General features: G+C 41.9%; 1 long non-coding RNA gene and 47 other non-coding genes across 48 annotated transcripts; all 48 read left to right on the forward strand.

Moving 5' to 3' along the window:
* Positions 1 to 138: 138 nt before the first annotated feature.
* On the forward strand, positions 139 to 212 carry trnat-agu (transfer RNA threonine (anticodon AGU)). Its single transcript has one exon. It is a non-coding gene; the product is annotated as a tRNA-Thr (tRNA).
* A 177-nt stretch (positions 213 to 389) lies between these two features.
* Positions 390 to 463, forward strand: trnat-ugu (transfer RNA threonine (anticodon UGU)). The gene has a single exon. It is a non-coding gene; the product is annotated as a tRNA-Thr (tRNA).
* A 163-nt stretch (positions 464 to 626) lies between these two features.
* On the forward strand, positions 627 to 700 carry trnan-guu (transfer RNA asparagine (anticodon GUU)). Its single transcript has one exon. It is a non-coding gene; the product is annotated as a tRNA-Asn (tRNA).
* A 357-nt stretch (positions 701 to 1,057) lies between these two features.
* Positions 1,058 to 1,131, forward strand: trnat-agu (transfer RNA threonine (anticodon AGU)). The gene has a single exon. It is a non-coding gene; the product is annotated as a tRNA-Thr (tRNA).
* A 177-nt stretch (positions 1,132 to 1,308) lies between these two features.
* On the forward strand, positions 1,309 to 1,382 carry trnat-ugu (transfer RNA threonine (anticodon UGU)). The gene has a single exon. It is a non-coding gene; the product is annotated as a tRNA-Thr (tRNA).
* A 163-nt stretch (positions 1,383 to 1,545) lies between these two features.
* On the forward strand, positions 1,546 to 1,619 carry trnan-guu (transfer RNA asparagine (anticodon GUU)). The gene has a single exon. It is a non-coding gene; the product is annotated as a tRNA-Asn (tRNA).
* A 357-nt stretch (positions 1,620 to 1,976) lies between these two features.
* trnat-agu (transfer RNA threonine (anticodon AGU)) lies at positions 1,977 to 2,050 on the forward strand. The gene has a single exon. It is a non-coding gene; the product is annotated as a tRNA-Thr (tRNA).
* A 177-nt stretch (positions 2,051 to 2,227) lies between these two features.
* Positions 2,228 to 2,301, forward strand: trnat-ugu (transfer RNA threonine (anticodon UGU)). Its single transcript has one exon. It is a non-coding gene; the product is annotated as a tRNA-Thr (tRNA).
* A 163-nt stretch (positions 2,302 to 2,464) lies between these two features.
* Positions 2,465 to 2,538, forward strand: trnan-guu (transfer RNA asparagine (anticodon GUU)). The gene has a single exon. It is a non-coding gene; the product is annotated as a tRNA-Asn (tRNA).
* Positions 2,539 to 2,895: 357 nt separating this feature from the next.
* On the forward strand, positions 2,896 to 2,969 carry trnat-agu (transfer RNA threonine (anticodon AGU)). The gene has a single exon. It is a non-coding gene; the product is annotated as a tRNA-Thr (tRNA).
* A 177-nt stretch (positions 2,970 to 3,146) lies between these two features.
* Positions 3,147 to 3,220, forward strand: trnat-ugu (transfer RNA threonine (anticodon UGU)). The gene has a single exon. It is a non-coding gene; the product is annotated as a tRNA-Thr (tRNA).
* Positions 3,221 to 3,383: 163 nt separating this feature from the next.
* Positions 3,384 to 3,457, forward strand: trnan-guu (transfer RNA asparagine (anticodon GUU)). The gene has a single exon. It is a non-coding gene; the product is annotated as a tRNA-Asn (tRNA).
* A 357-nt stretch (positions 3,458 to 3,814) lies between these two features.
* Positions 3,815 to 3,888, forward strand: trnat-agu (transfer RNA threonine (anticodon AGU)). Its single transcript has one exon. It is a non-coding gene; the product is annotated as a tRNA-Thr (tRNA).
* Positions 3,889 to 4,065: 177 nt separating this feature from the next.
* Positions 4,066 to 4,139, forward strand: trnat-ugu (transfer RNA threonine (anticodon UGU)). The gene has a single exon. It is a non-coding gene; the product is annotated as a tRNA-Thr (tRNA).
* A 163-nt stretch (positions 4,140 to 4,302) lies between these two features.
* Positions 4,303 to 4,376, forward strand: trnan-guu (transfer RNA asparagine (anticodon GUU)). The gene has a single exon. It is a non-coding gene; the product is annotated as a tRNA-Asn (tRNA).
* Positions 4,377 to 4,733: 357 nt separating this feature from the next.
* trnat-agu (transfer RNA threonine (anticodon AGU)) lies at positions 4,734 to 4,807 on the forward strand. The gene has a single exon. It is a non-coding gene; the product is annotated as a tRNA-Thr (tRNA).
* Positions 4,808 to 4,984: 177 nt separating this feature from the next.
* trnat-ugu (transfer RNA threonine (anticodon UGU)) lies at positions 4,985 to 5,058 on the forward strand. Its single transcript has one exon. It is a non-coding gene; the product is annotated as a tRNA-Thr (tRNA).
* A 2,683-nt stretch (positions 5,059 to 7,741) lies between these two features.
* On the forward strand, positions 7,742 to 9,875 carry LOC138599721 (uncharacterized). Its single transcript, XR_011308728.1, has 3 exons — positions 7,742 to 8,067; positions 8,226 to 8,493; positions 9,317 to 9,875. It is a non-coding gene; the product is annotated as an uncharacterized lncRNA (long non-coding RNA).
* A 6,797-nt stretch (positions 9,876 to 16,672) lies between these two features.
* trnat-agu (transfer RNA threonine (anticodon AGU)) lies at positions 16,673 to 16,746 on the forward strand. Its single transcript has one exon. It is a non-coding gene; the product is annotated as a tRNA-Thr (tRNA).
* Positions 16,747 to 16,923: 177 nt separating this feature from the next.
* On the forward strand, positions 16,924 to 16,997 carry trnat-ugu (transfer RNA threonine (anticodon UGU)). The gene has a single exon. It is a non-coding gene; the product is annotated as a tRNA-Thr (tRNA).
* A 163-nt stretch (positions 16,998 to 17,160) lies between these two features.
* trnan-guu (transfer RNA asparagine (anticodon GUU)) lies at positions 17,161 to 17,234 on the forward strand. The gene has a single exon. It is a non-coding gene; the product is annotated as a tRNA-Asn (tRNA).
* A 357-nt stretch (positions 17,235 to 17,591) lies between these two features.
* Positions 17,592 to 17,665, forward strand: trnat-agu (transfer RNA threonine (anticodon AGU)). Its single transcript has one exon. It is a non-coding gene; the product is annotated as a tRNA-Thr (tRNA).
* Positions 17,666 to 17,842: 177 nt separating this feature from the next.
* trnat-ugu (transfer RNA threonine (anticodon UGU)) lies at positions 17,843 to 17,916 on the forward strand. Its single transcript has one exon. It is a non-coding gene; the product is annotated as a tRNA-Thr (tRNA).
* Positions 17,917 to 18,079: 163 nt separating this feature from the next.
* Positions 18,080 to 18,153, forward strand: trnan-guu (transfer RNA asparagine (anticodon GUU)). The gene has a single exon. It is a non-coding gene; the product is annotated as a tRNA-Asn (tRNA).
* Positions 18,154 to 18,510: 357 nt separating this feature from the next.
* On the forward strand, positions 18,511 to 18,584 carry trnat-agu (transfer RNA threonine (anticodon AGU)). Its single transcript has one exon. It is a non-coding gene; the product is annotated as a tRNA-Thr (tRNA).
* A 177-nt stretch (positions 18,585 to 18,761) lies between these two features.
* trnat-ugu (transfer RNA threonine (anticodon UGU)) lies at positions 18,762 to 18,835 on the forward strand. Its single transcript has one exon. It is a non-coding gene; the product is annotated as a tRNA-Thr (tRNA).
* Positions 18,836 to 18,998: 163 nt separating this feature from the next.
* Positions 18,999 to 19,072, forward strand: trnan-guu (transfer RNA asparagine (anticodon GUU)). The gene has a single exon. It is a non-coding gene; the product is annotated as a tRNA-Asn (tRNA).
* A 357-nt stretch (positions 19,073 to 19,429) lies between these two features.
* On the forward strand, positions 19,430 to 19,503 carry trnat-agu (transfer RNA threonine (anticodon AGU)). Its single transcript has one exon. It is a non-coding gene; the product is annotated as a tRNA-Thr (tRNA).
* A 177-nt stretch (positions 19,504 to 19,680) lies between these two features.
* trnat-ugu (transfer RNA threonine (anticodon UGU)) lies at positions 19,681 to 19,754 on the forward strand. Its single transcript has one exon. It is a non-coding gene; the product is annotated as a tRNA-Thr (tRNA).
* A 163-nt stretch (positions 19,755 to 19,917) lies between these two features.
* Positions 19,918 to 19,991, forward strand: trnan-guu (transfer RNA asparagine (anticodon GUU)). The gene has a single exon. It is a non-coding gene; the product is annotated as a tRNA-Asn (tRNA).
* A 357-nt stretch (positions 19,992 to 20,348) lies between these two features.
* On the forward strand, positions 20,349 to 20,422 carry trnat-agu (transfer RNA threonine (anticodon AGU)). The gene has a single exon. It is a non-coding gene; the product is annotated as a tRNA-Thr (tRNA).
* Positions 20,423 to 20,599: 177 nt separating this feature from the next.
* trnat-ugu (transfer RNA threonine (anticodon UGU)) lies at positions 20,600 to 20,673 on the forward strand. The gene has a single exon. It is a non-coding gene; the product is annotated as a tRNA-Thr (tRNA).
* A 163-nt stretch (positions 20,674 to 20,836) lies between these two features.
* On the forward strand, positions 20,837 to 20,910 carry trnan-guu (transfer RNA asparagine (anticodon GUU)). Its single transcript has one exon. It is a non-coding gene; the product is annotated as a tRNA-Asn (tRNA).
* Positions 20,911 to 21,267: 357 nt separating this feature from the next.
* On the forward strand, positions 21,268 to 21,341 carry trnat-agu (transfer RNA threonine (anticodon AGU)). The gene has a single exon. It is a non-coding gene; the product is annotated as a tRNA-Thr (tRNA).
* Positions 21,342 to 21,518: 177 nt separating this feature from the next.
* trnat-ugu (transfer RNA threonine (anticodon UGU)) lies at positions 21,519 to 21,592 on the forward strand. The gene has a single exon. It is a non-coding gene; the product is annotated as a tRNA-Thr (tRNA).
* A 163-nt stretch (positions 21,593 to 21,755) lies between these two features.
* Positions 21,756 to 21,829, forward strand: trnan-guu (transfer RNA asparagine (anticodon GUU)). Its single transcript has one exon. It is a non-coding gene; the product is annotated as a tRNA-Asn (tRNA).
* A 357-nt stretch (positions 21,830 to 22,186) lies between these two features.
* trnat-agu (transfer RNA threonine (anticodon AGU)) lies at positions 22,187 to 22,260 on the forward strand. The gene has a single exon. It is a non-coding gene; the product is annotated as a tRNA-Thr (tRNA).
* Positions 22,261 to 22,437: 177 nt separating this feature from the next.
* On the forward strand, positions 22,438 to 22,511 carry trnat-ugu (transfer RNA threonine (anticodon UGU)). Its single transcript has one exon. It is a non-coding gene; the product is annotated as a tRNA-Thr (tRNA).
* Positions 22,512 to 22,674: 163 nt separating this feature from the next.
* Positions 22,675 to 22,748, forward strand: trnan-guu (transfer RNA asparagine (anticodon GUU)). The gene has a single exon. It is a non-coding gene; the product is annotated as a tRNA-Asn (tRNA).
* A 357-nt stretch (positions 22,749 to 23,105) lies between these two features.
* trnat-agu (transfer RNA threonine (anticodon AGU)) lies at positions 23,106 to 23,179 on the forward strand. Its single transcript has one exon. It is a non-coding gene; the product is annotated as a tRNA-Thr (tRNA).
* Positions 23,180 to 23,356: 177 nt separating this feature from the next.
* On the forward strand, positions 23,357 to 23,430 carry trnat-ugu (transfer RNA threonine (anticodon UGU)). Its single transcript has one exon. It is a non-coding gene; the product is annotated as a tRNA-Thr (tRNA).
* A 163-nt stretch (positions 23,431 to 23,593) lies between these two features.
* Positions 23,594 to 23,667, forward strand: trnan-guu (transfer RNA asparagine (anticodon GUU)). Its single transcript has one exon. It is a non-coding gene; the product is annotated as a tRNA-Asn (tRNA).
* Positions 23,668 to 24,024: 357 nt separating this feature from the next.
* trnat-agu (transfer RNA threonine (anticodon AGU)) lies at positions 24,025 to 24,098 on the forward strand. The gene has a single exon. It is a non-coding gene; the product is annotated as a tRNA-Thr (tRNA).
* A 177-nt stretch (positions 24,099 to 24,275) lies between these two features.
* trnat-ugu (transfer RNA threonine (anticodon UGU)) lies at positions 24,276 to 24,349 on the forward strand. The gene has a single exon. It is a non-coding gene; the product is annotated as a tRNA-Thr (tRNA).
* Positions 24,350 to 24,512: 163 nt separating this feature from the next.
* On the forward strand, positions 24,513 to 24,586 carry trnan-guu (transfer RNA asparagine (anticodon GUU)). Its single transcript has one exon. It is a non-coding gene; the product is annotated as a tRNA-Asn (tRNA).
* A 357-nt stretch (positions 24,587 to 24,943) lies between these two features.
* trnat-agu (transfer RNA threonine (anticodon AGU)) lies at positions 24,944 to 25,017 on the forward strand. Its single transcript has one exon. It is a non-coding gene; the product is annotated as a tRNA-Thr (tRNA).
* A 177-nt stretch (positions 25,018 to 25,194) lies between these two features.
* Positions 25,195 to 25,268, forward strand: trnat-ugu (transfer RNA threonine (anticodon UGU)). Its single transcript has one exon. It is a non-coding gene; the product is annotated as a tRNA-Thr (tRNA).
* A 163-nt stretch (positions 25,269 to 25,431) lies between these two features.
* On the forward strand, positions 25,432 to 25,505 carry trnan-guu (transfer RNA asparagine (anticodon GUU)). The gene has a single exon. It is a non-coding gene; the product is annotated as a tRNA-Asn (tRNA).
* Positions 25,506 to 25,806: the final 301 nt, after the last annotated feature.

Below are 25,806 nucleotides of genomic sequence, written 5' to 3' on the forward strand. Positions count from 1 at the left end.
AATCCTAGGGTTGAAGAGTAAGTCTTTTTCACGCAACTTTGCCTTCATTGCCTTTGACTTGAGTTAAAAGATTTTAAGAAGCTCATTTTCTTCAATTATACTTTCAATATGAAACATGCACAAACACAAAGAAGGGATGGCGCCGTGGCTTAGTTGGTCAAAGTGCCTGTCTAGTAAACAGGAGATCCTGGGTTCAAATCCCAGCGGTGCCTGCTTTGCTGTTCTTTACAATGGAGGCAAATTCCCGAGTATTGAAACCAGCCAAACCTCATATGCAGCTTCAGACGAGGCTCAACATAGAATGAATGTCGCTAACCATCTCTGTGCCTTTTGTCTGAACTGATGCAATTATATTTCAAGGGATTGGTCAAAGCTTTGTCAAGACTACTGGCGCTATGGCTTAGTTGGTGAAAGCACCTGTCTTGTAAACAGGAGATCCTGGGTTCAAATCCCAGTAGTGCCTTTCCACCATCACTTGTCTTTAACTTTTCCAGGAAGGGCCTTTCTTGTAAACGGGAGATATTGGCTTCAAATCCCCCTTTTACACCTTCACTTCACTGTCGCCTTTTCAGACCTGGTAGCGGTACCACTGAATACTTTCTCCTTCCGTTCTTCTAGCAGTGCATGTCTCTGTGGCGCAATCGGCCAGCGCGCTCGGCTGTTAACCGAGAGGTTGGTGGTTCAAGCCCACCCAGGGACGATGCGTGGCTGTAATTGGATGGTTCAAGGTCACCAATGAACTGGGAGTCGTTTTTCCTCTGCAGCACAAGGTCCACGGCATAAACTTTGTTGGCCAACCGTTACAAACAGTACTATACAGCACTCATTCACAATTTCACCATCTCTTTTTCAAGACTTCCAGGGATGATGCGGTTTTCCTCTGGTGGTTTCAAAGTCCTTGGCTTTTCCTGGACAATGAAATCCTAGGGTTGAAGAGTAAGTCTTTTTCACGCAACTTTGCCTTCATTGCCTTTGACTTGAGTTAAAAGATTTTAAGAAGCTCATTTTCTTCAATTATACTTTCAATATGAAACATGCACAAACACAAAGAAGGGATGGCGCCGTGGCTTAGTTGGTCAAAGTGCCTGTCTAGTAAACAGGAGATCCTGGGTTCAAATCCCAGCGGTGCCTGCTTTGCTGTTCTTTACAATGGAGGCAAATTCCCGAGTATTGAAACCAGCCAAACCTCAAATGCAGCTTCAGACGAGGCTCAACATAGAATGAATGTCGCTAACCATCTCTGTGCCTTTTGTCTGAACTGATGCAATTATATTTCAAGGGATTGGTCAAAGCTTTGTCAAGACTACTGGCGCTATGGCTTAGTTGGTGAAAGCACCTGTCTTGTAAACAGGAGATCCTGGGTTCAAATCCCAGTAGTGCCTTTCCACCATCACTTGTCTTTAACTTTTCCAGTAAGGGCCTTTCTTGTAAACGGGAGATATTGGCTTCAAATCCCCCTTTTACACCTTCACTTCACTGTCGCCTTTTCAGACCTGGTAGCGGTACCACTGAATACTTTCTCCTTCCGTTCTTCTAGCAGTGCATGTCTCTGTGGCGCAATCGGCCAGCGCGCTCGGCTGTTAACCGAGAGGTTGGTGGTTCAAGCCCACCCAGGGACGATGCTTTGCTGTAATTGGATGGTTCAAGGTCACCAATGAACTGGGAGTCGTTTTTCCTCTGCAGCACAAGGTCCACGGCATAAACTTTGTTGGCCAACCGTTACAAACAGTACTATACAGCACTCATTCACAATTTCACCATCTCTTTTTCAAGACTTCCAGGGATGATGCGGTTTTCCTCTGGTGGTTTCAAAGTCCTTGGCTTTTCCTGGACAATGAAATCCTAGGGTTGAAGAGTAAGTCTTTTTCACGCAACTTTGCCTTCATTGCCTTTGACTTGAGTTAAAAGATTTTAAGAAGCTCATTTTCTTCAATTATACTTTCAATATGAAACATGCACAAACACAAAGAAGGGATTGCGCCGTGGCTTAGTTGGTCAAAGTGCCTGTCTAGTAAACAGGAGATCCTGGGTTCAAATCCCAGCGGTGCCTGCTTTGCTGTTCTTTACAATGGAGGCAAATTCCAGAGTATTGAAACCAGCCAAACCTCAAATGCAGCTTCAGACGAGGCTCAACATAGAATGAATGTCGCTAACCATCTCTGTGCCTTTTGTCTGAACTGATGCAATTATATTTCAAGGGATTGGTCAAAGCTTTGTCAAGACTATTGGCGCTATGGCTTAGTTGGTGAAAGCACCTGTCTTGTAAACAGGAGATCCTGGGTTCAAATCCCAGTAGTGCCTTTCCACCATCACTTGTCTTTAACTTTTCCAGGAAGGGCCTTTCTTGTAAACGGGAGATATTGGCTTCAAATCCCCCTTTTACACCTTCACTTCACTGTCGCCTTTTCAGACTTGGTAGCGGTACCACTGAATACTTTCTCCTTCCGTTCTTCTAGCAGTGCATGTCTCTGTGGCGCAATCGGCCAGCGCGCTCGGCTGTTAACCGAGAGGTTGGTGATTCAAGCCCACCCAGGGACGATGCGTGGCTGTAATTGGATGGTTCAAGGTCACCAATGAACTGGGAGTCGTTTTTCCTCTGCAGCACAAGGTCCACGGCATAAACTTTGTTGGCCAACCGTTACAAACAGTACTATACATCACTCATTCACAATTTCACCATCTCTTTTTCAAGACTTCCAGGGATGATGCGGTTTTCCTCTGGTGGTTTCAAAGTCCTTGGCTTTTCCTGGACAATGAAATCCTAGGGTTGAAGAGTAAGTCTTTTTCACGCAACTTTGCCTTCATTGCCTTTGACTTGAGTTAAAAGATTTTAAGAAGCTCATTTTCTTCAATTATACTTTCAATATGAAACATGCACAAACACAAAGAAGGGATGGCGCCGTGGCTTAGTTGGTCAAAGTGCCTTTCTAGTAAACAGGAGATCCTGGGTTCAAATCCCAGCAGTGCCTGCTTTGCTTTTCTTTACAATGGAGTTAAATTCCCGAGTATTGAAACCAGCCAAACCTCAAATGCAGCTTCAGATGAGGCTCAACATAGAATGAATGTCGCTAACCATCTCTGTGCCTTTTGTCTGAACTGATGCAATTATATTTCAAGGGATTGGTCAAAGCTTTGTCAAGACTATTGGCGCTATGGCTTAGTTGGTGAAAGCGCCTGTCTTGTAAACAGGAGATCCTGGGTTCAAATCCCCGTAGTGCCTTTCCACCATCACTTGTCTTTAACTTTTCCAGGAAGGGCCTTTCTTGTAAACGGGAGATATTGGCTTCAAATCCCCCTTTTACACCTTCACTTCACTGTCGCCTTTTCAGACCTGGTAGCGGTACCACTGAATACTTTCTCCTTCCGTTCTTCTAGCCATGCATGTCTCTGTGGTGCAATCGGCCAGCGCGCTCGGCTGTTAACCGAGAGGTTGGTGGTTCAAGCCCACCCAGGGACGATGCTTTGCTGTAATTGGATGGTTCAAGGTCACCAATGAACTGGGAGTCGTTTTTCCTCTGCAGCACAAGGTCCACGGCATAAACTTTGTTGGCCAACCGTTACAAACAGTACTATACAGCACTCATTCACAATTTCACCATCTCTTTTTCAAGACTTCCAGGGATGATGCGGTTTTCCTCTGGTGGTTTCAAAGTCCTTGGCTTTTCCTGGACAATGAAATCCTAGGGTTGAAGAGTAAGTCTTTTTCACGCAACTTTGCCTTCATTGCCTTTGACTTGAGTTAAAAGATTTTAAGAAGCTCATTTTCTTCAATTATACTTTCAATATGAAACATGCACAAACACAAAGAAGGGATGGCGCCGTGGCTTAGTTGGTCAAAGTGCCTGTCTAGTAAACAGGAGATCCTGGGTTCAAATCCCAGCGGTGCCTGCTTTGCTGTTCTTTACAATGGAGGCAAATTCCCGAGTATTGAAACCAGCCAAACCTCAAATGCAGCTTCAGACGAGGCTCAACATAGAATGAATGTCGCTAACCATCTCTGTGCCTTTTGTCTGAACTGATGCAATTATATTTCAAGGGATTGGTCAAAGCTTTGTCAAGACTACTGGCGCTATGGCTTAGTTGGTGAAAGCGCCTGTCTTGTAAACAGGAGATCCTGGGTTCAAATCCCAGTAGTGCCCTTCCACCATCACTTGTCTTTAACTTTTCCAGGAAGGGCCTTTCTTGTAAACGGGAGATATTGGCTTCAAATCCCCCTTTTACACCTTCACTTCACTGTCGCCTTTTCAGACCTGGTAGCGGTACCACTGAATACTTTCTCCTTCCGTTCTTCTAGCAGTGCATGTCTCTGTGGCGCAATCGGCCAGCGCGCTCGGCTGTTAACCGAGAGGTTGGTGGTTCAAGCCCACCCAGGGACGATGCGTGGCTGTAATTGGATGGTTCAAGGTCACCAATGAACTGGGAGTCGTTTTTCCTCTGCAGCACAAGGTCCACGGCATAAACTTTGTTGGCCAACCGTTACAAACAGTACTATACAGCACTCATTCACAATTTCACCATCTCTTTTTCAAGACTTCCAGGGATGATGCGGTTTTCCTCTGGTGGTTTCAAAGTCCTTGGCTTTTCCTGGACAATGAAATCCTAGGGTTGAAGAGTAAGTCTTTTTCACGCAACTTTGCCTTCATTGCCTTTGACTTGAGTTAAAAGATTTTAAGAAGCTCATTTTCTTCAATTATACTTTCAATATGAAACATGCACAAACACAAAGAAGGGATGGCGCCGTGGCTTAGTTGGTCAAAGTGCCTGTCTAGTAAACAGGAGATCCTGGGTTCAAATCCCAGCGGTGCCTGCTTTGCTGTTCTTTACAATGGAGGCAAATTCCCGAGTATTGAAACCAGCCAAACCTCAAATGCAGCTTCAGACGAGGCTCAACATAGAATGAATGTCGCTAACCATCTCTGTGCCTTTTGTCTGAACTGATGCAATTATATTTCAAGGGATTGGTCAAAGCTTTGTCAAGACTACTGGCGCTATGGCTTAGTTGGTGAAAGCGCCTGTCTTGTAAACAGGAGATCCTGGGTTCAAATCCCAGTAGTGCCTTTCCACCATCACTTGTCTTTAACTTTTCCAGGAAGGGCCTTTCTTGTAAACGGGAGATATTGGCTTCAAATCCCCCTTTTACACCTTCACTTCACTGTCGCCTTTTCAGACCTGGTAGCGGTACCACTGAATACTTTCTCCTTCCGTTCTTCTAGCAGTGCATGTCTCTGTGGCGCAATCTATGAAGGACAAAAAATGACATAAGCATAAATAAATAAATAAATAAGTAAATAGATAGATAAATGAATAAATGTAAAAATAATTAGATTAATACTTAAACCAAAGCCAAAATAAATACATTTTGGTCATGAAATAGGCTATTTATATATTTTTATATTTATTTATTTATTTATTTCTACATTTATTTATTTATTTACTTCTACATTTATTTATTTATTTCTACATTTCCATATTTATTTATTTACTTATTTCTACATTTCCGCATTTATTTATGTATTTATTATTTCTACATTTATGAATTTCTATATTTCCACATCATTTATTTCTGTGTCCCTGTCCGACGAGGAAAAGGAAATATGTAAATTGAGTGGGTGGTCCTTAGTCACTCTGAATTGGGATTGGTTATATCGGTGTGATTGGATCTACTACTACTGCCTTGACTTGAACTTTGCCTTAATACCTTGAGCCCGCTGCGCCACAAGCCGCTTAGCTAACCAAAAGTTGTCGAGCTTGTTTCACGTAGTCATGGAAACCTTTACTCGAGCCATTGCCAATGATCTAAGATCTTTGGCGAATGATTTTGAGAACAACGCACCCAATGACTACCTTCAGTTTCGTCTGGAAAGATTATTGGAGGATTTAGTTCAGCTCAACGCTGACATGGATTATGAGGTTGACTTAGTAGTGCTAGATAGCCTTCAAGAAGTCGCCCACCAGCTTCACGTCCTGTCGGAGACGGAGGAAGCGACGATAGGACGTCCATCGTACCTTCTACCTCCAGATATAATTAAAGTTCACCTCCTTATGGGGCACACGGCTGGAGACATTGCGCGGTTGTTCGGAGTGTGCGAGAGAACAATTCGTCGGAGGATGGGGCAGTATGGGATAAGGTAATAATCATAATTCTGCCTAGTCCTTTAGTCTTAAGCAGGCTGCAGAAGTTTGAAGTCACCTTTAGAGATATGAATGTGGCGCAGGGATAGGGACAAAATTAAGACTATTGAGAGGCTGAGGGAGGCTATATCCTTGCCGAAGCCAGCTACTGATCTGTTCAATGATAAGCCAAGCGCTGGTAACTGAGAGCCCGGCGGTTGTAGATGAGCAGCCGCCTATTCATTCGACCAGGGTCATGCTTCTAACAGTACAACCCTTTGGATCGGCTGTCAAGGCTGGTTATTAGCTTCCGAGGCTGTCGACTAGCACGCCGAAGCTAGCTACATTAGCCATTGATTTCGATGGTCATTTTCTTCTGTTGTATTTTAGTGGCGTCCTCCACCAAATGGAGGGGTGCGGTGGGGGTGTTGTGGTAATTTTTGGACTTTTCGACCACAGTGTCTGCTGTCGCCTGCTGACTGTGACAGCAACAGAGATGGTAAAGATGTTAGACAGCTGCCTCCATTTATCAGGCAAAAATGTCAGCTATCTCTGGTTTCAATTTTAATTGCAGCTAAGCTAATGAAAAAACAACTGGCCTGTTGTGATCACTGTGTTTTGTTTGTACTGTTGTCGTATTTGTGTAATGTTAACCATATGGTTTTCTTTATGATCAGAGTCCACGATCTATTAACGCCATTGGAGGACAAGGATCTGGATGAAACTGTCACCCAAATTCTTCAGCACCATCCCAACTGTGGGTACAAAATGATGGCTGGGCACCTGCATGCAAAAGGCATTCGCATACAGAGTAAGTGATTGGAGTCATACCCATTCATCTGATTGGGAAGGTCAGAGAGAGAGAGTCAGAGAGAGTGAGAGAGAGAGAGAGAAACAGCTGACCCATGCATGTAGTTTAGACTCTAGTTGGAAGTACTACAGGAGAAAACTTTAGGATTATTGTGCATCAAAAATTACCTGTGTGCTTGATGAAAGGTTTCTGTACTGATTTCATTAACCTGACCATAGACCATAACCTATATGGATTTCATAGACTAAAACATACAAAAACTTTGTGGAATAAAACTAGACTACAACTAACGATAATTCAAATGAATAAAATGTGACTCACTAAACTAATATGCATTTTAGTCAAAAGACTAAGACATAAATTAAATTAAAATTGGTTGCCAAAATGAACACTGCTTAGAATGTGGGGAGAAAAGATGCTTCATTTACTGCCAGGCTACATTTTAGGAGAGGGTCAACTTGTTTTTGAGTAAACCTAATTTTGTGTCCCTTTTTGCATATTATAGGACAGCGTGTGCAGGAATCAATGCGTCGCATGGATCCCCATGGAGTTTTGATGCGCACCCTCCAGCTTAACCCTCGAAGGCGCAGGAGGTACTCTGTACCAGCGCCTAACAGTTTGTGGCACATTGATGGCAATCATAAATTGATAAGGTAGGCTATCTGAAGAATAGTAACAACTTCAACGAGTTTTACAAAATATCATAGAAACCTCAGCACAGTAAATAATATGTTGAAAACGAGATAGATAGCTAACTACTTTAATTCAAAACACTTTACAGAACCATACATTGAATCCAGTTTGAATCCTGGAAATGTCTTGATGGAAAAGGGGTAAGAGATCCATGGTACATGTAGTGGTTGCTCTTAATATATGTCCATACATAAATATTTCAGATGGCGTTTCGTTGTGCATGGTGGTGTTGACGGTTTTAGTCGTCTCATTGTGTACCTGCATGCCGCCACCAACAACCGTGCAGCAACAGTCTTGAGAAGCTTTCTAGAAGCTGTGGATGTCTACGGTGTGCCATCTCGTGTGAGGTCAGATAAAGGAGGGGAAAATGTTGCTGTTGCACGCTACATGGTGACTAACAGAGGACTTAACAGGAGTTCCCATATTGCTGGCAGGAGTGTCCATAATCAAAGGTAACATTTGTAACCCAGATGCCTCCTTTTCTTTTGTACTCAAAATGCATTTTTAAACAGATCTGTGGATTATGTCCATCATTGGTTACTGTTAGGTTGTTTTCACACCAGTAATTTGGAATGACGTAATGATAAACAGTCTTACTTTTTTCAATCAGAATAGAGAGACTCTGGAGAGACGTTTACGTGGGAGTGCTTGATCTGTTCTACACAATCTTCACAAACCTTGAGAGAGAGGGCTTTCTCAATCCTGACAGCGAAGTTCACCTGTATGCTCTACACTGGTGCTTTCTGCCTCACATCCAGAAACACCTTGAGGTTTTCCAGCATGGCTGGAACTGCCACCGGCTGAGCACTGAGGGAAATCGGTCCCCACTTCAACTGTGGACTCGCCATGAGCGTGAGGCACCGCAAGACCCCATGCAGGTTTGAATTTTTTTGTATGACTGTCCTACATAATAGTCAACATCCTAACCACCTTATCTAATATTATACAAGTGTTTCAATTGTTAATGCAGGGACAGACCACTCCAAAGTTCTGTTCTGCACGGCTGCATCTGTAGAATAATGTTTACATAAGTCTCATTTGTTAAATAATATTTCAAAGTGTTTTAATTCACTTTTTTACATTCTTTTAGTAAATGTCAGGTTGCACAACCAACTATATTTATTATTTCCTAGTATTTATTCGACCTAAAATCTTTAGTAAGTAACCCCGAGTTTCTACGGTGGCTAACACATTATTTTGTGGTTATGTTTTGTATTTACATTTCAAAATTAATTTTTAAAATAGGTTTATTTGAAATGTTTTGAACATAAGATGAAGTGTTTTGAAGTTATCGATAAAGTACCATTTTAAATAGTTTAAATAGAGGTTTGAGATTGCAAAACATAAAAGAAAACATATTATTTCAATACACTGAAAATATACTCAGAAAATAGGTTTTAGAGAATAAAGTGATGCACGTCATGAATCGAATATTGTAAGAGGAAATAAGGCACTCAGCCACACTTATGTCAATGACCAAACTACTAAAGTAGTTTGATATCCAGTAACTAAATGGAGCTTTAAAATTGTTGCTACAATGTTGAATTGAGAATTTGATACGTTCAACCAGTTATTTTAAAACTAGGTTTTATTAAGTTACCAGTTACACAGTTTGAGGACGGCTTTCATGTCTTTAGATAATGAATACAATCACTGATTCTGGTAGAACAGACCCTGTAACTGTATCTCCTGTAATTACAGGTTGACATAGAGTATGGAGTTGACTGGCCTGGACCATGTGGTCATCGACATCCAGATGTTGTTGTCCCTGAAGTTGAACTGCAGCGCTCGCTGACTGAGCAGGAAGTAGAAAGTCTACCAGAGCCTGACGGTCCTCTGTCCAATGTGTTGGATGTCTACATACAAACTGTGAGCCTGTTGTCAGAAATGCTCCAGTAAATTCCAAATTCACAAGGTTCAAGCTAAATGGAGAAGCAAGGGGTAGTGAGTTTGCTATACATTTAACGATTATAAATGAGATTTGTATTTTTTGTACTTGTATAACAAACATAATGAAATTTACATTTGACAAATGGTAAGGGCAGGACATCAAGTGTTTTTATGTATTTTATTATCAACAGTCTTCATATAAAATACCTTCTGTAATGTACAACATGCTCACGAACATCTAGAAGGTTAAAACATGTTTAATTCTTATGGTTATCTAACATTCATAAACCACAATAACTGTCCTGTTGTAAAGATTTCTTGTTCTAAAACATTTAGCTGAAATGTAAATAAAGAGACATTCTGCGAATCAGGCAGCACAACAATCTGCTTTTCTACCCTCTTTCAGAAGAAGATAAAAGAACAAGAACTCAGGGTGTCTCACTTTAAACAATGGACTCTTTTTCAATGGAGTTCTTTTGAATTCAAAGTCAATGCAGGAAAAGTACAGGTGTACATGATAATGCTGACATTGGCTGCATTTCATCAGTTGTCCCAATAAGAAATAACAGTGACCCAGCAGGCGCAGTACCCGAGTGCTGAACTATTGTCTAAATGGAATGCATCCATTATTAATGTTATTAATTACACTTGGGTTTTTCCTTTTTTGACAAGGGTTGCACACTGACAGAACTATGTGCTACTTTTGGTCTCACTCAAATGATTTTTAACTGAACTAGTTGCATTTTTTCCCCAGGAACGATAACAGTTTTTAAATAGCCAAAGGCAAAACATTTTCTACAGTTATGATATGCTGAACTGGGGGACAGTAACACATGCACACTCCTTAGACCAATCCAAAACCAGTATCAACACTCCAGATAGCAGCAAGGATGTCTCTTTCGAAGATATTATAGTCTTTGCAATGTGCTGGGAGTTTAAGGAGATGAAAGCAGGTGGATGACCCAGGGAAGCTGCTCTCCACCACTTCAACATCCAACTGTCTGGGAAGTACATCCCAGCCCACCCAAAACCGCACAAGTTTCCCAAGTAGGTTTGGTGAGGCTACCACAGGAGAGAAGAAAGTACATGTTTATGTTATTAATTTGTAAAATCAGTACAATATAAAACAGACCTCCAGTTAAACAACCTGGGAGGACTCTTACATTAATTACACATCTACTTACCATTCTCAATGAACGTGCGAAGGTATCCTGTGATCCTACATGCATCTTCCAAAGATACATCACTCTCTTCCTCTTGGTCCTGTGAAGGCCAGTTTATCTTTTCCAAGACCATCTGACAAAATAATTTTTAATCATTTATCACCTGCTTTTTCAAACAGCCAAGAAAGTACAATAAAAATGCCATACAGATAAATATAAGACATAGTTGACACACTGATAAAAGCTTATAATAAATATAAATTATTATAAGGATTTTGGATTAATTTCCCTTCAGGTCTCTCCCAAGTATAGGGTTGCAACTAACAATAAGTTTCATTAAACAATAATCTAATAAATATTTTTAAAGCTCTAATCTTAATTTGTCTATGAAATGTCAGAAACAATTTTAAAAGTTACAGTTAAAGTATAGTCGAAATTGAAGTCTTTAAAAATCTTTTTTAGTTGAACTAACAATCTATCATATTTTTAAAAGCTGAGATATACTGCATTTTTCGTCTTTAAAAAAATTGAAGAATGATTTTATTTATTTATGAATGATTTTATGATCAGCAAAATAGTCATGATTATTTTTCAGTCAAGCAACTTATATAATTAACTGAAATGTACTGAAACCAGTGGCTTCCTGAAAGTAGAAAATAAGACCAACTTCCTGGGGCTAGTTGGAGTGTTTTTGACTTTGAGCATTTACCTGTGGTGTGCACTGCATATCAGATGTCCCTGGAAAGAGAAGGGGAATTGTGTCTTTCCTCTCTGTTAGCAAAGGCCAAATCAGTGTCTCCTTTAACCCCCGTCGTAACTGTTTGACTTGTCTGGAAGTCCTTCGAAGGACCTGTAAAACATATGCATCACAACAGAAAAGCCAAGCAGCCTTACTTCTGTTCAACTCGAAGCTCTTATGACAAACCCATCAATGTTTATTTGTGTATCTCACAGGGGGAAAAAAGCCAAATTGCCGAAATGTGGAAAATTCAGTCAAAACTCCATCTCTGTCCAGTGGGATTTCAATGATCTGTTTAGTACAGTATACTCACAGCATGGATGAGGAGTTTGTCCAGCAGCCATCTCCTGTTCTCAGATGTGACTAGAGGCAAATCCCAGGACATTGCCAGCTCATTGATGGTGTCCTTTACATCAGCTGATAATTCTGCTGTACCATCCAGCTTATAATGAAAATTAGAAATTATAATTGATATCTCAAGAACACTTTGTTTTCAAACATTAATATATGAAAAGGTTATTTTTATTTCTAAATTGAAGTTATTAATGAATTGAGTCAGAAAACATTTGTTTCAAATCACATGAAAAATGTAATTATCAGTTTTTGTATTACTCAAGCAAAAACAAAGCCATCTGTACAGAAGCGTAATGCATCCACTTGAGAAAAAAATATTTGTTACGTTTTTCTGATTAAGGAGATGTGTTATTTTCATGAAAATACTTAAATCTATAAAACAATCTCTTCAGAAATCTTGCGAATTTAGAAAAACTAATATTTTTTTCTCAAGTGAATGCATTATGCTTCAGTACAAATGGTTTCTCTTATAATAAGTAATTTGTTAAAATCATGTTTGCTCAAATAACATTTTACAAAATGGCATCTGTCACTATAACTGAGTGATTTATTCAAGCACTCCCAGGTGGTGCAAAGTAGAACATGATTTGATTGCTGAATTATCTATGTTGATCTGCTGAATAAATAGTATTGAAATAGTATTAGTCTAAAAATACTCAGTGACAATTTTGTTCCAATGTCATACTGTTTACTGTTTTACCCCTACTTATTCTTGGTAAAATGTTTTTGAAAAAAGTTATCATACCATCTTGATTGTCTCACGGATATCAAGGTCAGCACAGTCCTTTATATCTATGGTGGCTTCTTCTGGGGATCCACCAAAGAGCACATGCAGGATTGCTGGGCTCAGTCCCCCAAGGCTTGGCCCACCATGTAGAAATGAATGACCAATCATTCGGCCAGCAACAACAAAGAAGTCGCTCTCCAGAAGGAAATGGGAAGTGGAGGGAATCAAATGATCTTTCTCACCCTCAAACAGAAGTGTTCCCCCTGGCGCTTAAAATAAAAGAAAACAGTCAAACCATATATAAGGTAATGTAAAGGAAATAGATATTCTGCTGTCATACAGCATTTGTAAAGTTCATTCCATCAATTAGCAGATATAGAAACAGATATATTCACAAACATGCACATGCAGCAATCAGGCAGGATTATTGTACTTGTCTGGGGACAGATTTTTTTTCAGAGTGGGACTGGCAGAGACCAAACAAAGAACCCCATTGCTGATAAACAAGCTCAGTCACAATGCATCACAAAACATCAGTGAAATAAATAGAATTAAAAATAATATTTTTTACTTACTAAATTTGATGTCAAAACCATACTGAAGTTTGGACATGGTTGTTGCAAAGAAATGGCGAGTCACACCATCACCAGTTGCTGGATCTCCTAAAGAAGAAGACACACATTGCATAAATCAGTAGAAAAAAACATAGTAAGGAAAATATCGTTTGCTGTTTAGAAATCGTATGTGATAATTTGGGATGGCAACTACAGATCTAAATACCTCTACTGCTCCATAACTTACAGAAAATTCCAAATAATCATTCTCTACCCATTTATGACTGCTTTAACTGAGCCTGCACTTTGCTATCTAATATCTGTCATTTAATGTGTTTGTCCACCTCTGTTACTTTCCTTGTGATTAGATGTAACATTACATTTCTATTCCCTGTAGAAGTATAGGTTAAATTAATAAACATAAATTGGTTAACATTTTTTATCTTTAGTTTTTTTTGTTTGTATTAGTGTGTAAGACATTTACCCTTCAGTGTGCATGCCAAAGGGGAAGCCCACTCAACATGAGCCATTTTATAAAAAGCAAGGATTGCCCTTTCCCTGTCTTCTGCACTGTCTCCAAGATCCATGACCAGACTTAGTGGTTTTCCAGTCGCATACTGATTTGAAATCTCTTCTTTGAACTTATTTGCTGCTTCGGCAGGATCTGGCTCAATTTTCCAATCTATAACAGTAAAAAAAAAAAGGAAATACAAAAAAATATGATTTAATCTATATATTATATATATCCATATATAATATATACAGTAATGTGCAGATTTCATGTAACACACCAGAAAAGCCTCTCTCCTCAAAGGGATCTAAATCAATAATCTGAGCTGTAGGCATATTTCCTTGATGGGGCACTGAGTTGTCCATGTTGCTGGCCCTTGCTGTTTGACTCTCCTGCTGTCTTGTCAACGAGCTCACAAATCTACCTTCACGTTGGGGAGTGCGTGGACTCTCTGTGGCAACCTCCATTTGCCCCTCAACACTGCTCTGTAATTGTCTTAGATATAAAGAGGTGATTTTTGTTAGTGTTTTGATCACATTGCAAGATACAATTCCAAAAGAACAGCAATGTAGTAACAAGAGTTGAAAATAAATTTAAATTCAACAGTTAGTTACAGTTCTTAGAAAATATCCAGGACATGCAGAAATCCCCATTTTGCCTTTTACAAAGTGACTTTTTTTAAATAAAAAGAGGACTATTTGGGCCCATACTTTCAATCAAAAGATGCTGTATGTCACAATGTTTGCACTCTTTGTTTTTGAATACATTTCGCACTGCAAGGTACACATACACACAGTCACTATCAAGACACTCTACAACTGCTGGCTGGAGGTGCCCTGCTGTATGCCCCCTTTCTTGATATATGACTATACATGCTGACAAATATGATACATTAACTATGTAGAGCAATACCTCATGCAGTCATCACTATGAGCCTTAATACTTGAAAAAGGGAATTCTTCTCCACATCTGACACATTTCTGAGGTGGTCCAACCAGCTCCCTACTGCATCCTGGTTGACATATCTGTAGAGGAGATCAGAATAAAATTACACACAAAAAATAATCATGTAACTGACATTCATAATCTGCAAGAGCAGTTTTTAAATGAGAAACATACAGGCTCCACATTCAGATTTCTTTGAAGAGGTCGAATGAAAATGGTAGCATGACCAATCTGGGTTTGTGCATCTTTAAGATGTCGGACATGGTAGCCGTCATTGGGACAGGGGATGATGACCAGTTGGCGACTTCGTGTTGCTCCAGAAATTTTAAGCAGTTCAAATCCCCCTCCCTCTCTGAGTTTTGGAAATGCTGCTAAGAGGAAGTCACTGAACTCAGTTGAATTTGTCTGACTGCCTGAGAAGAGAAGACAGAGGATATGTATAACAAAGGCAATTACTAACATAAAAAGTACTTAATATTATAATAGTGTATTACAATAAAATAAAATTTTAATCATAAATTCACATACAGCAGACATCCTCCAAAAAAGGGTCTAAATTGTGATTATGATTCTATACAAACCTTGAAATGTAAGACGTTTATCCCCCAATCCTGCAGCAGCAAGCCTCTGTTTGGCAAATCGATTGGGGACTAGCTCCACATTTTTATCGTTAAGACAGCAGAAGTTATGAGTGTAAGAATAAAGTTGTGCGGGCACAGCAAGGGATCGCCGATCTGTCAACCTTCTCCCTCCCTGTCTGTACGGGCCAAACAGTCTTGAAACTTCGGCTAGGATAAAGTGAAGACAACAGGCATTTTAGGACATAATAATAACTGCACTTATAACTGCACAGCGCAACTGAAGAAACCCATCATCACCGATTGAATTACATATTAGTCTACACAACCAAACTGACACACATTCTTAATTTTTTCATCCGTACAGTCTCTTATTTCGTATCACAAAACGTTAATTGCGGAAACCCACCGTCAACTGGGTGTGCGGGTGTGTGTGATGGTGGAGGTGAATTTGACGGCTGACGTGAATTTGCCGCGTTTACAGCAGCCGGTGCTGCAGAAAAAAATAACAACATGGTCGGTGAATTCAGTTTAAGTTAGTACAGTAGCCTTTGTTTTTTTTGTTATATAACCACTTTTGTGGTCGCACTTGTTAAATGATCGATCTGCACAGGTGTAACTTACTGTTTTCAAGCTGGTTAGCTAAATCCCGCAGCAGATCTGGCAGCGGCCTCCCAAACGAAGCCATTGCGGGAGTAGCAATTATGTTACCAAGGTTAGAGTTGATAGTAATCGATTGCTACGGTCTGGTTTTCCCAGCTGACCAATCCTGCTTCAGAGTGACGTTAGGTCCACCCACTCAATTTGCATATTTACTTTTCCTCGTACAACATGGACACAGAAATACATAAATAAATAAATGTGGGAATAAATAAATAAATAAATGTAGAAATGTAGAAATACATAAATAAATAGATGTGGAAATGTAGAAATAAATAAATAAATGTAGAAATACATAAATAAATAGATGTGGAAATGTAGAAATAAATGTAGAAATAAATAACTAAATAAATGTCGAAATGAATAAATAAATAAATAAATGTAGAAATAAATAAGTAAATTGATTAATTAATATATAATAGCCCTTTTATGTATTTATTTGGTATATATGCATTTATTTGATCATTTATTCATTTATTTATTTATTTATGCTTATGTCATTTTTTGTCCTTCATAGCAATCGGCCAGCGCGCTCGGCTGTTAACCGAGAGGTTGGTGGTTCAAGCCCACCCAGGGACGATGCGTGGCTGTAATTGGATGGTTCAAGGTCACCAATGAACTGGGAGTCGTTTTTCCTCTGCAGCACAAGGTCCACGGCATAAACTTTGTTGGCCAACCGTTACAAACAGTACTATACAGCACTCATTCACAATTTCACCATCTCTTTTTCAAGACTTCCAGGGATGATGCGGTTTTCCTCTGGTGGTTTCAAAGTCCTTGGCTTTTCCTGGACAATGAAATCCTAGGGTTGAAGAGTAAGTCTTTTTCACGCAACTTTGCCTTCATTGCCTTTGACTTGAGTTAAAAGATTTTAAGAAGCTCATTTTCTTCAATTATACTTTCAATATGAAACATGCACAAACACAAAGAAGGGATGGCGCCGTGGCTTAGTTGGTCAAAGTGCCTGTCTAGTAAACAGGAGATCCTGGGTTCAAATCCCAGCGGTGCCTGCTTTGCTGTTCTTTACAATGGAGGCAAATTCCAGAGTATTGAAACCAGCCAAACCTCAAATGCAGCTTCAGACGAGGCTCAACATAGAATGAATGTCGCTAACCATCTCTGTGCCTTTTGTCTGAACTGATGCAATTATATTTCAAGGGATTGGTCAAAGCTTTGTCAAGACTACTGGCGCTATGGCTTAGTTGGTGAAAGCGCCTGTCTTGTAAACAGGAGATGCTGGGTTCAAATCCCAGTAGTGCCCTTCCACCATCACTTGTCTTTAACTTTTCCAGGAAGGGCCTTTCTTGTAAACGGGAGATATTGGCTTCAAATCCCCCTTTTACACCTTCACTTCACTGTCGCCTTTTCAGACCTGGTAGCGGTACCACTGAATACTTTCTCCTTCCGTTCTTCTAGCAGTGCATGTCTCTGTGGCGCAATCGGCCAGCGCGCTCGGCTGTTAACCGAGAGGTTGGTGGTTCAAGCCCACCCAGGGACGATGCTTTGCTGTAATTGGATGGTTCAAGGTCACCAATGAACTGGGAGTCGTTTTTCCTCTGCAGCACAAGGTCCACGGCATAAACTTTGTTGGCCAACCGTTACAAACAGTACTATACAGCACTCATTCACAATTTCACCATCTCTTTTTCAAGACTTCCAGGGATGATGCGGTTTTCCTCTGGTGGTTTCAAAGTCCTTGGCTTTTCCTGGACAATGAAATCCTAGGGTTGAAGAGTAAGTCTTTTTCACGCAACTTTGCCTTCATTGCCTTTGACTTGAGTTAAAAGATTTTAAGAAGCTCATTTTCTTCAATTATACTTTCAATATGAAACATGCACAAACACAAAGAAGGGATGGCGCCGTGGCTTAGTTGGTCAAAGTGCCTGTCTAGTAAACAGGAGATCCTGGGTTCAAATCCCAGCGGTGCCTGCTTTGCTGTTCTTTACAATGGAGGCAAATTCCCGAGTATTGAAACCAGCCAAACCTCAAATGCAGCTTCAGACGAGGCTCAACATAGAATGAATGTCGCTAACCATCTCTGTGCCTTTTGTCTGAACTGATGCAATTATATTTCAAGGGATTGGTCAAAGCTTTGTCAAGACTACTGGCGCTATGGCTTAGTTGGTGAAAGCGCCTGTCTTGTAAACAGGAGATCCTGGGTTCAAATCCCAGTAGTGCCTTTCCACCATCACTTGTCTTTAACTTTTCCAGGAAGGGCCTTTCTTGTAAACAGGAGATATTGGCTACAAATCCCCCTTTTACACCTTCACTTCACTGTCGCCTTTTCAGACCTGGTAGCGGTACCACTGAATACTTTCTCCTTCCGTTCTTCTAGCAGTGCATGTCTCTGTGGCGCAATCGGCCAGCGCGCTCGGCTGTTAACCGAGAGGTTGGTGGTTCAAGCCCACCCAGGGACGATGCGTGGCTGTAATTGGATGGTTCAAGGTCACCAATGAACTGGGAGTCGTTTTTCCTCTGCAGCACAAGGTCCACGGCATAAACTTTGTTGGCCAACCGTTACAAACAGTACTATACAGCACTCATTCACAATTTCACCATCTCTTTTTCAAGACTTCCAGGGATGATGCGGTTTTCCTCTGGTGGTTTCAAAGTCCTTGGCTTTTCCTGGACAATGAAATCCTAGGGTTGAAGAGTAAGTCTTTTTCACGCAACTTTGCCTTCATTGCCTTTGACTTGAGTTAAAAGATTTTAAGAAGCTCATTTTCTTCAATTATACTTTCAATATGAAACATGCACAAACACAAAGAAGGGATGGCGCCGTGGCTTAGTTGGTCAAAGTGCCTGTCTAGTAAACAGGAGATCCTGGGTTCAAATCCCAGCGGTGCCTGCTTTGCTGTTCTTTACAATGGAGGCAAATTCCCGAGTATTGAAACCAGCCAAACCTCAAATGCAGCTTCAGACGAGGCTCAACATAGAATGAATGTCGCTAACCATCTCTGTGCCTTTTGTCTGAACTGATGCAATTATATTTCAAGGGATTGGTCAAAGCTTTGTCAAGACTACTGGCGCTATGGCTTAGTTGGTGAAAGCGCCTGTCTTGTAAACAGGAGATCCTGGGTTCAAATCCCAGCAGTGCCCTTCCACCATCACTTGTCTTTAACTTTTCCAGGAAGGGCCTTTCTTGTAAACGGGAGATATTGGCTTCAAATCCCCCTTTTACACCTTCACTTCACTGTCGCCTTTTCAGACCTGGTAGCGGTACCACTGAATACTTTCTCCTTCCGTTCTTCTAGCAGTGCATGTCTCTGTGGCGCAATCGGCCAGCGCGCTCGGCTGTTAACCGAGAGGTTGGTGGTTCAAGCCCACCCAGGGACGATGCGTGGCTGTAATTGGATGGTTCAAGGTCACCAATGAACTGGGAGTCGTTTTTCCTCTGCAGCACAAGGTCCACGGCATAAACTTTGTTGGCCAACCGTTACAAACAGTACTATACAGCACTCATTCACAATTTCACCATCTCTTTTTCAAGACTTCCAGGGATGATGCGGTTTTCCTCTGGTGGTTTCAAAGTCCTTGGCTTTTCCTGGACAATGAAATCCTAGGGTTGAAGAGTAAGTCTTTTTCACGCAACTTTGCCTTCATTGCCTTTGACTTGAGTTAAAAGATTTTAAGAAGCTCATTTTCTTCAATTATACTTTCAATATGAAACATGCACAAACACAAAGAAGGGATGGCGCCGTGGCTTAGTTGGTCAAAGTGCCTGTCTAGTAAACAGGAGATCCTGGGTTCAAATCCCAGCGGTGCCTGCTTTGCTGTTCTTTACAATGGAGGCAAATTCCAGAGTATTGAAACCAGCCAAACCTCAAATGCAGCTTCAGACGAGGCTCAACATAGAATGAATGTCGCTAACCATCTCTGTGCCTTTTGTCTGAACTGATGCAATTATATTTCAAGGGATTGGTCAAAGCTCTGTCAAGACTACTGGCGCTATGGCTTAGTTGGTGAAAGCGCCTGTCTTGTAAACAGGAGATGCTGGGTTCAAATCCCAGTAGTGCCCTTCCACCATCACTTGTCTTTAACTTTTCCAGGAAGGGCCTTTCTTGTAAACGGGAGATATTGGCTTCAAATCCCCCTTTTACACCTTCACTTCACTGTCGCCTTTTCAGACCTGGTAGCGGTACCACTGAATACTTTCTCCTTCCGTTCTTCTAGCAGTGCATGTCTCTGTGGCGCAATCGGCCAGCGCGCTCGGCTGTTAACCGAGAGGTTGGTGGTTCAAGCCCACCCAGGGACGATGCTTTGCTGTAATTGGATGGTTCAAGGTCACCAATGAACTGGGAGTCGTTTTTCCTCTGCAGCACAAGGTCCACGGCATAAACTTTGTTGGCCAACCGTTACAAACAGTACTATACAGCACTCATTCACAATTTCACCATCTCTTTTTCAAGACTTCCAGGGATGATGCGGTTTTCCTCTGGTGGTTTCAAAGTCCTTGGCTTTTCCTGGACAATGAAATCCTAGGGTTGAAGAGTAAGTCTTTTTCACGCAACTTTGCCTTCATTGCCTTTGACTTGAGTTAAAAGATTTTAAGAAGCTCATTTTCTTCAATTATACTTTCAATATGAAACATGCACAAACACAAAGAAGGGATGGCGCCGTGGCTTAGTTGGTCAAAGTGCCTGTCTAGTAAACAGGAGATCCTGGGTTCAAATCCCAGCGGTGCCTGCTTTGCTGTTCTTTACAATGGAGGCAAATTCCCGAGTATTGAAACCAGCCAAACCTCAAATGCAGCTTCAGACGAGGCTCAACATAGAATGAATGTCGCTAACCATCTCTGTGCCTTTTGTCTGAACTGATGCAATTATATTTCAAGGGATTGGTCAAAGCTTTGTCAAGACTACTGGCGCTATGGCTTAGTTGGTGAAAGCGCCTGTCTTGTAAACAGGAGATGCTGGGTTCAAATCCCAGTAGTGCCCTTCCACCATCACTTGTCTTTAACTTTTCCAGGAAGGGCCTTTCTTGTAAACGGGAGATATTGGCTTCAAATCCCCCTTTTACACCTTCACTTCACTGTCGCCTTTTCAGACCTGGTAGCGGTACCACTGAATACTTTCTCCTTCCGTTCTTCTAGCAGTGCATGTCTCTGTGGCGCAATCGGCCAGCGCGCTCGGCTGTTAACCGAGAGGTTGGTGGTTCAAGCCCACCCAGGGACGATGCTTTGCTGTAATTGGATGGTTCAAGGTCACCAATGAACTGGGAGTCGTTTTTCCTCTGCAGCACAAGGTCCACGGCATAAACTTTGTTGGCCAACCGTTACAAACAGTACTATACAGCACTCATTCACAATTTCACCATCTCTTTTTCAAGACTTCCAGGGATGATGCGGTTTTCCTCTGGTGGTTTCAAAGTCCTTGGCTTTTCCTGGACAATGAAATCCTAGGGTTGAAGAGTAAGTCTTTTTCACGCAACTTTGCCTTCATTGCCTTTGACTTGAGTTAAAAGATTTTAAGAAGCTCATTTTCTTCAATTATACTTTCAATATGAAACATGCACAAACACAAAGAAGGGATGGCGCCGTGGCTTAGTTGGTCAAAGTGCCTGTCTAGTAAACAGGAGATCCTGGGTTGAAATCCCAGCGGTGCCTGCTTTGCTGTTCTTTACAATGGAGGCAAATTCCCGAGTATTGAAACCAGCCAAACCTCAAATGCAGCTTCAGACGAGGCTCAACATAGAATGAATGTCGCTAACCATCTCTGTGCCTTTTGTCTGAACTGATGCAATTATATTTCAAGGGATTGGTCAAAGCTTTGTCAAGACTACTGGCGCTATGGCTTAGTTGGTGAAAGCGCCTGTCTTGTAAACAGGAGATCCTGGGTTCAAATCCCAGTAGTGCCTTTCCACCATCACTTGTCTTTAACTTTTCCAGGAAGGGCCTTTCTTGTAAACAGGAGATATTGGCTACAAATCCCCCTTTTACACCTTCACTTCACTGTCGCCTTTTCAGACCTGGTAGCGGTACCACTGAATACTTTCTCCTTCCGTTCTTCTAGCAGTGCATGTCTCTGTGGCGCAATCGGCCAGCGTGCTCGGCTGTTAACCGAGAGGTTGGTGGTTCAAGCCCACCCAGGGACGATGCGTGGCTGTAATTGGATGGTTCAAGGTCACCAATGAACTGGGAGTCGTTTTTCCTCTGCAGCACAAGGTCCACGGCATAAACTTTGTTGGCCAACCGTTACAAACAGTACTATACAGCACTCATTCACAATTTCACCATCTCTTTTTCAAGACTTCCAGGGATGATGCGGTTTTCCTCTGGTGGTTTCAAAGTCCTTGGCTTTTCCTGGACAATGAAATCCTAGGGTTGAAGAGTAAGTCTTTTTCACGCAACTTTGCCTTCATTGCCTTTGACTTGAGTTAAAAGATTTTAAGAAGCTCATTTTCTTCAATTATACTTTCAATATGAAACATGCACAAACACAAAGAAGGGATGGCGCCGTGGCTTAGTTGGTCAAAGTGCCTGTCTAGTAAACAGGAGATCCTGGGTTCAAATCCCAGCGGTGCCTGCTTTGCTGTTCTTTACAATGGAGGCAAATTCCCGAGTATTGAAACCAGCCAAACCTCAAATGCAGCTTCAGACGAGGCTCAACATAGAATGAATGTCGCTAACCATCTCTGTGCCTTTTGTCTGAACTGATGCAATTATATTTCAAGGGATTGGTCAAAGCTTTGTCAAGACTACTGGCGCTATGGCTTAGTTGGTGAAAGCGCCTGTCTTGTAAACAGGAGATCCTGGGTTCAAATCCCAGTAGTGCCCTTCCACCATCACTTGTCTTTAACTTTTCCAGGAAGGGCCTTTCTTGTAAACGGGAGATATTGGCTTCAAATCCCCCTTTTACACCTTCACTTCACTGTCGCCTTTTCAGACCTGGTAGCGGTACCACTGAATACTTTCTCCTTCCGTTCTTCTAGCAGTGCATGTCTCTGTGGCGCAATCGGCCAGCGCGCTCGGCTGTTAACCGAGAGGTTGGTGGTTCAAGCCCACCCAGGGACGATGCGTGGCTGTAATTGGATGGTTCAAGGTCACCAATGAACTGGGAGTCGTTTTTCCTCTGCAGCACAAGGTCCACGGCATAAACTTTGTTGGCCAACCGTTACAAACAGTACTATACAGCACTCATTCACAATTTCACCATCTCTTTTTCAAGACTTCCAGGGATGATGCGGTTTTCCTCTGGTGGTTTCAAAGTCCTTGGCTTTTCCTGGACAATGAAATCCTAGGGTTGAAGAGTAAGTCTTTTTCACGCAACTTTGCCTTCATTGCCTTTGACTTGAGTTAAAAGATTTTAAGAAGCTCATTTTCTTCAATTATACTTTCAATATGAAACATGCACAAACACAAAGAAGGGATGGCGCCGTGGCTTAGTTGGTCAAAGTGCCTGTCTAGTAAACAGGAGATCCTGGGTTCAAATCCCAGCGGTGCCTGCTTTGCTGTTCTTTACAATGGAGGCAAATTCCCGAGTATTGAAACCAGCCAAACCTCAAATGCAGCTTCAGACGAGGCTCAACATAGAATGAATGTCGCTAACCATCTCTGTGCCTTTTGTCTGAACTGATGCAATTATATTTCAAGGGATTGGTCAAAGCTTTGTCAAGACTACTGGCGCTATGGCTTAGTTGGTGAAAGCGCCTGTCTTGTAAACAGGAGATCCTGGGTTCAAATCCCAGTAGTGCCTTTCCACCATCACTTGTCTTTAACTTTTCCAGGAAGGGCCTTTCTTGTAAACGGGAGATATTGGCTTCAAATCCCCCTTTTACACCTTCACTTCACTGTCGCCTTTTCAGACCTGGTAGCGGTACCACTGAATACTTTCTCCTTCCGTTCTTCTAGCAGTGCATGTCTCTGTGGCGCAATCGGCCAGCGCGCTCGGCTGTTAACCGAGAGGTTGGTGGTTCAAGCCCACCCAGGGACGATGCGTGGCTGTAATTGGATGGTTCAAGGTCACCAATGAACTGGGAGTCGTTTTTCCTCTGCAGCACAAGGTCCACGGCATAAACTTTGTTGGCCAACCGTTACAAACAGTACTATACAGCACTCATTCACAATTTCACCATCTCTTTTTCAAGACTTCCAGGGATGATGCGGTTTTCCTCTGGTGGTTTCAAAGTCCTTGGCTTTTCCTGGACAATGAAATCCTAGGGTTGAAGAGTAAGTCTTTTTCACGCAACTTTGCCTTCATTGCCTTTGACTTGAGTTAAAAGATTTTAAGAAGCTCATTTTCTTCAATTATACTTTCAATATGAAACATGCACAAACACAAAGAAGGGATGGCGCCGTGGCTTAGTTGGTCAAAGTGCCTGTCTAGTAAACAGGAGATCCTGGGTTCAAATCCCAGCGGTGCCTGCTTTGCTGTTCTTTACAATGGAGGCAAATTCCCGAGTATTGAAACCAGCCAAACCTCAAATGCAGCTTCAGACGAGGCTCAACATAGAATGAATGTCGCTAACCATCTCTGTGCCTTTTGTCTGAACTGATGCAATTATATTTCAAGGGATTGGTCAAAGCTTTGTCAAGACTACTGGCGCTATGGCTTAGTTGGTGAAAGCGCCTGTCTTGTAAACAGGAGATGCTGGGTTCAAATCCCAGTAGTGCCCTTCCACCATCACTTGTCTTTAACTTTTCCAGGAAGGGCCTTTCTTGTAAACGGGAGATATTGGCTTCAAATCCCCCTTTTACACCTTCACTTCACTGTCGCCTTTTCAGACCTGGTAGCGGTACCACTGAATACTTTCTCCTTCCGTTCTTCTAGCAGTGCATGTCTCTGTGGCGCAATCGGCCAGCGCGCTCGGCTGTTAACCGAGAGGTTGGTGGTTCAAGCCCACCCAGGGACGATGCTTTGCTGTAATTGGATGGTTCAAGGTCACCAATGAACTGGGAGTCATTTTTCCTCTGCAGCACAAGGTCCACGGCATAAACTTTGTTGGCCAACCGTTACAAACAGTACTATACAGCACTCATTCACAATTTCACCATCTCTTTTTCAAGACTTCCAGGGATGATGCGGTTTTCCTCTGGTGGTTTCAAAGTCCTTGGCTTTTCCTGGACAATGAAATCCTAGGGTTGAAGAGTAAGTCTTTTTCACGCAACTTTGCCTTCATTGCCTTTGACTTGAGTTAAAAGATTTTAAGAAGCTCATTTTCTTCAATTATACTTTCAATATGAAACATGCACAAACACAAAGAAGGGATGGCGCCGTGGCTTAGTTGGTCAAAGTGCCTGTCTAGTAAACAGGAGATCCTGGGTTCAAATCCCAGCGGTGCCTGCTTTGCTGTTCTTTACAATGGAGGCAAATTCCCGAGTATTGAAACCAGCCAAACCTCAAATGCAGCTTCAGACGAGGCTCAACATAGAATGAATGTCGCTAACCATCTCTGTGCCTTTTGTCTGAACTGATGCAATTATATTTCAAGGGATTGGTCAAAGCTTTGTCAAGACTATTGGCGCTATGGCTTAGTTGGTGAAAGCACCTGTCTTGTAAACAGGAGATCCTGGGTTCAAATCCCAGTAGTGCCTTTCCACCATCACTTGTCTTTAACTTTTCCAGGAAGGGCCTTTCTTGTAAACGGGAGATATTGGCTTCAAATCCCCCTTTTACACCTTCACTTCACTGTCGCCTTTTCAGACCTGGTAGCGGTACCACTGAATACTTTCTCCTTCCGTTCTTCTAGCAGTGCATGTCTCTGTGGCGCAATCGGCCAGCGCGCTCGGCTGTTAACCGAGAGGTTGGTGGTTCAAGCCCACCCAGGGACGATGCGTGGCTGTAATTGGATGGTTCAAGGTCACCAATGAACTGGGAGTCATTCTTCCTCTGCAGCACAAGGTCCACGGCATAAACTTTGTTGGCCAACCGTTACAAACAGTACTATACAGCACTCATTCACAATTTCACCATCTCTTTTTCAAGACTTCCAGGGATGATGCGGTTTTCCTCTGGTGGTTTCAAAGTCCTTGGCTTTTCCTGGACAATGAAATCCTAGGGTTGAAGAGTAAGTCTTTTTCACGCAACTTTGCCTTCATTGCCTTTGACTTGAGTTAAAAGATTTTAAGAAGC

Source organism: Semicossyphus pulcher, unplaced genomic scaffold (assembly GCF_022749685.1).
Source record: "Semicossyphus pulcher isolate SPU_LCO1_2020_fin unplaced genomic scaffold, fSemPul1.0.p SCAF_20, whole genome shotgun sequence".
NCBI lineage: Eukaryota > Metazoa > Chordata > Actinopteri > Labriformes > Labridae > Semicossyphus > Semicossyphus pulcher.